The sequence below is a fragment of the Mastomys coucha genome, unplaced genomic scaffold (assembly GCF_008632895.1).
Source record: "Mastomys coucha isolate ucsf_1 unplaced genomic scaffold, UCSF_Mcou_1 pScaffold18, whole genome shotgun sequence".
Lineage (NCBI taxonomy): Eukaryota > Metazoa > Chordata > Mammalia > Rodentia > Muridae > Mastomys > Mastomys coucha.
Genome location: NW_022196900.1, coordinates 74,599,506 through 74,605,505, shown reverse-complemented (window position 1 = coordinate 74,605,505; position 6,000 = coordinate 74,599,506).

Below are 6,000 nucleotides of genomic sequence, written 5' to 3'. Positions count from 1 at the left end.
AAAAAAAAAAAAAACTTCAATAAATTCATTGTTCTGATACTGCTATCACATTTGGCTAGCCTCTTGCTCAACTCTTCCAGACTTCTTAATCATTATATCATAAATATTAGTACACAGTCCTCCCATCAATCATTTGCAGAATGTCCTCAGGACAGATTCCCAGAAATGGGGTTGTTTGGGTCAAAAAGCATGAATATGTTTTTGGCCTTGCTACATATTGCTAAACTTTTTGAGAACTTGTGCAAATTAACATCATCAGCTCCAGGGCTTAATCCTAGCAGGGAAATCCCCAGTTGGTTTGAGGGGTAGATAGCTAAGGAGGAATGAATGCAATGCGTCCCTGTACAACACTGCTACCCTGGGGCTGAGTGGCACCTGGGCATGAAAAGAAGCCTTGGGCCTGGAGAGATGGCTCAGCAGTTAAGACCTGGCCTCTGAGGGCAACTTTACACACACACACACACACACACACACACACACACACACACACACACACACACGCGCGCGCGCGCGCGCGCGCGCGCACGCACGCACGCACGCACACGCATGCACACACACACACACATGGCACACGATTCATATACAGACTCTCAGGCATATACACATAAGTAAAGATAAGATGAAAAAGAGAAAGGAAACTTGTGTACACGTACTCTCCCATCTGTAATGGGGGGAAGTCGCTGCAGAGAGAGTGTACCCTTAGCAAGACTGGAAATAGAAACAGCTCTGAAGTAGGCTCTCTAGGACCCCTACATTTATCTTGGGGCTATAAAGACAGGAATCACCTAGAACAAGCACTGCATGGCACTATAATACCAGGACAAATTTCTTTAAGACTGGTTTCTTTGTGCAGCCTTGACAGTCCTGGAACTAGCTCTGTAGACCAGGCTGGCTTTGAACTCACAAAAGTGTGTTTGCCTTTTGAGTGCTGGAATTAAAGATATACACCACCACCATCTACTTGGCTTGGCCTTTTGATGTACGGATTCACTATGCAGGTAAGGTTGGCCTGAAGTAGGGGGTTACTGGTGTGAGTAACCACACTGGGGCTTTCTATGGCCTCTTCTGAAAGAGGCTATCTACCCAAACCTCTTACTGATCCTTCCAACCAGAGTAGAAGGAATGGCTCTATCCTTTTTGGCCTTCCCAATCTAGGATTGTTGCTTTCTGGCCACTTGAGTCTCCAAAATGGCCAAAGGTGTATTTGTGTGTGGGCATGTATACATGAATGCAGGAGCTTGTGGAGACCAGGGGTATTGTATTCTCCTGGAACTAGAATTACTAGTAGATCTCTGAGGTGGGTGCTGGAAACTGAACTTGGGTTTTCTGCAGGGGCAGTACATACATGCCTTTGCCCATCTCTCCATCTCCTAACATGGCTTTTCTTTCCCTCAACAAAAAGACTTCCTAGCCAGATATGGTGGCACACAACTTTAATCCTTGCACTTGGCAGGCAGAGGCAGGTGGATCTCTGTGAATTCAAGGCTTGCCTGGTCTAAAAAGTGAGTTCCAGAATATATTCTGGCTACACAGAGTGTCTTGGAAAAAAACCAACCAACCAAACAAACAAATGAAACTTCCTGAGTGCAAAGCTAAGCCAGGTAATTACCAGGAATCAGGCCAAGAAGTCACTTCCCTTTGAACAAGGTGCTTCTCTTTGTTGCCTCTATCGGATGTGGGTCCAAATTTGGGTCCAAACCCAGGGCATTCCCAAAGAATAAGAGGAGAAAAACAACCATCTCCAAGGGTTAGCTCTTACTTAAAGATTTGTGGCTAAGCGTGCCCACCCCTTTGCTGCGCTCTGGGGTTGAAAGTCTTTTGTTCTTCTTTGAAGACAGGGATTCCCAGTGTAGCCCTGGCTATCATGGAGAGATCTGCCTGCTTCTGCCTCCTGAATGCTGGGATTAAAGCTGTGCACAAACGATGCAGATGCAGCAGGCCTGCCTCTGTTTTATTTTGTTGTTTTGTTTTAAAGAGTTCTTAGCCTGAAGGGGGCCCAGAGATCACAGAGGAAATTACTGACCTGAGATATCCAGGGATACTCAAGGAGGAACAAGACTGGAAAGGGAGGTGGGGGGAATGATCTAAATACAATTCAAGGTCTGCAATCTTTTTTTTTGTTTTGAGACAGGGTCTGGGTAGCCCTGGATGTCCTGAAACTCATGTAAGACCAGGCTGGCCTCGAAATCTACCTGCTTCTGCTTCTTGAGTGCTGAGGTTAAAGACCATCAGCTTTTTGTCCTTTTAAATCTTTTCTTTTTTTACTTTCGATTTTCCTGCCCTACCTCCCAAGTGTTGGGATCACAAGTGTATGCCAATACATGTGGTTTATGCAGTCCTGGGGATTGAACCTAGGGCTTCCTACATATTAGGTAAGTCATCGATTAGCTGGTCTACAAATCTAGCCTCTAACATAGGATTAAATGAGATAATGATAATATATGTTGTTGAGAATAGTACCTCAAGGTGGAGCGCGCACGCACGCACGCACACACACACACACACACACACACACACACACACACCAGACAGTGAGGGCTGTGGCTTCAGGGGTAACCAATGTGGGTCAGGACAGTCCTCCTGTTAAATGTATTTCTTCAGACTTCTTCTTCTTCTTTTTTTTTAAAATTAATTTATTTATTATATGTAAGTACACTGTAGCTGTCTTCAGACACCCTAGAAGAGGGAGTCAGATCTCATTACGGATGGTTGTGAGCCACTATGTGGTTGCTGGGATTTGAACTCATGACCTTTGGAAGAGCAGTTGGCACTCTTAACTGCTGAGTCTTCTTATCAGCCCTCTTCAGACTTCTTACTATGAATTTCCCTCTCTTCTGTGATCTAGGCCAGGCAGAGGGGATGACTATGATAGGGAGGGGAAAAAGAGGCCTTTTAGTCTTGGGTGCCAAGACTGCTGTGTTTGCATCTTCCCATTTGACAGTTTTAGAGCAATAGCAGCTATCAGTCTGGTGCCAGAGGGTGCAACCAGAAGTCATAGAGTAGCCCTTGCCCGGCAGTGGTGGTTCAACGCCTTTAATTACAGCACTTGGGAGGCAGAGGCAGGTGGATTTCTGAGTTCAAGGCCAGCCTGGTCTACAGAGTGAGTTCCAAGACAGACAGCGCTATACAGAGAAACCCTGTCTCAAAAAACAAACAAACAAACAAACAAACAAACAAACAAAATAGAGAGAGTAGCCCTTAACTTGAGCACGGCGAGAGAGACTTTTGGTACCAAAGATGCAGCTCATTATTTCACATGTACCTCAAGCCAAGGCCAGGTCATTCTGGCCTCCAATACAAAATATGTTCTGCTTCTGCCTCTTTCTCTCAGGGTCGGCTCCATCACAGAGCTTTCTGGACTTTCTATCTGGGTGGTCCTTCCCACAGGCACAGAGAACTAGTTAGTGTTTTGTTTTTCTTTCTGCTGAGGAGTCTTCCCATGTTACCCACACTGGTCTGGTACTCCTAGGCTCCAGGCATCTTCCCACTTGAGCGGCTAAGTGCTGGGATTACAGGCACCCACACACACTGGACTACTTAGAAAGTAACCTATAAAAGTCTGGTTTACCTACCTTATTCTTAAAGGTGGCGATGGCTGTAGGTAGAGTGTACTCCCTGCAAGTATCACGTTGGGAAGGAACTTGCAGGGCAGTGTTGGCACAGGCTTAAAGCCTTGTCAGCAGGCAGGAATGAGATGTTGGGAGAGGTGGTTCCTGCAGAAGTAGATCTAAAGTTTTCTGATCTGGCAAGCTTGCACAGGTGTGCTCTCTCTCTCTCTCTTTTTTCTTTTCTGCCTCTGCCCCCTGAGTACTAGGATTAAAGGAGTATGTATACCATCAAGACTGACTTCAGAAGGTGTATTTATTTATTTTTTTATGTTAGCACCTTCTCAGATGCTTCCCTGAAGGTTGCCTTCATCCTTTCTTCCTTTATTTACTTTATCAAACATCACCGAGAAAAGCAGGGAAGGCTCTGATCAGCACCACCTTCCTGGTTGGCTGGCTGGTGGACATTCAGTGCTTGCTACATTGCAGACATAACCCATCTGCAGCTACCAAAGGGAAATTAAAAAAGGTTTCTGCCTACTACTAGACAGTGCACAGGGAAGAAAAAACGAAGCATCCTGGATATCCAGGAGTTGCTAAGACAATGGCAACAGTGTCCTGGGCTGGGAGCTGCTCCCAGCTGGGATTCAAACTTGAGGCTTCCCTCAGCTCTTCTTCCTTCCTTGGTATAAGGCACTGTGACAGACTTGTGGAAAGGCAGGGGAAAGATGTCCACAGCTCCAGTCGGGGCCGAGGGCATAGCAGGGAAGGATGGGAAGGAGGGAGCACAGGGGGCTGGGACAGTTTAGCTGTTCCTTTGCGGCCACCTCACTTTCTCTCATCTACCAAGCTTTACCCCCATCCCTTGTGGTCTGAGACTTCGGATTGCCTGGGGCAGGAGCTCTGAGAAAGAAATGGAGGCTGAGAATAAGGAAGGGCCTTTGAAAAGCACTCAGTCTGGGGGCCAGAGATGGCTCAGTGGGTAAGAGTGCTTGCTGCTCTTCCAGAGGACCCCAGAACAAGCACTGCTTGTAACTCTAGGTCCAGGTGCTCCTACACCCTCTTCTGGTTTCTGTAGGCACGTGCACACACTGACAGGAGAAATAAAAATATTTTAAAAAATATTTATTTGTATGTGAGTGGGTGTTTTGTCTGTGCTTCATTTGCACATCTAAAGCCCAGAGGCCAAGAGGCTTCAGATCCTCAGGTGGGTGCTGGAAACAGACCTCTGTAGGAACAGTGCTCCCAACCATTGAGCAAGCAATTGATGTCCAGCCCCCGCAACTCCCCCAGGAAAATCCCTCAACCCAAGTCTTGTTTTGGAGAAATTCAATTCTGGAGAGGCAGTGATCTGGCTAGAGCCGAAAACCACTACATAAAACAGGTTCCTTCTCCCAGCCCAGTTTTATGTGCTACTTGACACTACACCATTATTATTATTTTATGGTTTTTTGAGATAAAATCTTACTGTGTAGACTGATTGGCCTCAAACTAAGAGATCAGTGTGTTTCTGCTTCTCAAGAGCTGGGATGAAAGGGGTGCACCGCCATGCTTTTGGCTTTTTTTTTTTAAGATTTATTTATTATTATATCTAAGTACACTGTAGTTGTCTTCAGACACACCAGAACAGGGCATCAGATCTCATTACGGATGGTTGTGAGCCACCATGCGGTTGCTGGGATTTGTACTCAGGACCTCTGGTAGTGCAGTCACTGCTCTTAACCTCTGAGCCATCTCTCCAGCCCCGTTTTTTTTTTTTTTTTTTTTTTTTTAAGACAGGGCTTCATTTAGTCCGGGCTGGCCTCAAACTTTCTATATAGCTAGGATAACCATGAACTCTTGATCTTCCTGCCTCCTCCTCCTGAGTGCTGGGATTACTGGATTGTGCCACTACACCTGGTGAAAAACCCCAGAAATTTAATCTTAGTTCCATGGGAACCATCTTGGACACCATCACAGCTTGTTATCTCCCTCCCTCAGTCCCATGAGGTCAACCACTTCTGCTGGACCATTTGGGTGCCCATCTGATGAAGGCAAGCTTCCAGAGCCCAGTCCTAACCACTGTGAGGAATGGGGAGTCAGAGCGCTCCCCCAGGGTAGGCAGGCTCATCTCTCTCACAAGTTCAATGAGATCAACATACAATCAGGCAAGATTACTCAAGTGAACTTGAGAGTCTGGAGAATTTTGAAGCAACACTGAAACCAGTATTTCAAACTATCCTTTATTATAATTACTGCCACCCACAGTGAGGACATCAAGAGGAACTTTTACTTTGATAATCCTAGGAGGTGAAATCTTACCCCAGGAGTTACTTTTATCTTCCAGTAAATACCTGCCGGCCATAAAAGCCGAGCAGGGAGAGACAAGAGCAGTTTGGGAGCAGGGCAGCAACTGGAAGTGGGTAAGACTCCAGGGGGCTGTGAATAGAGAAGCCTCATTCTTCAATTATCTGAC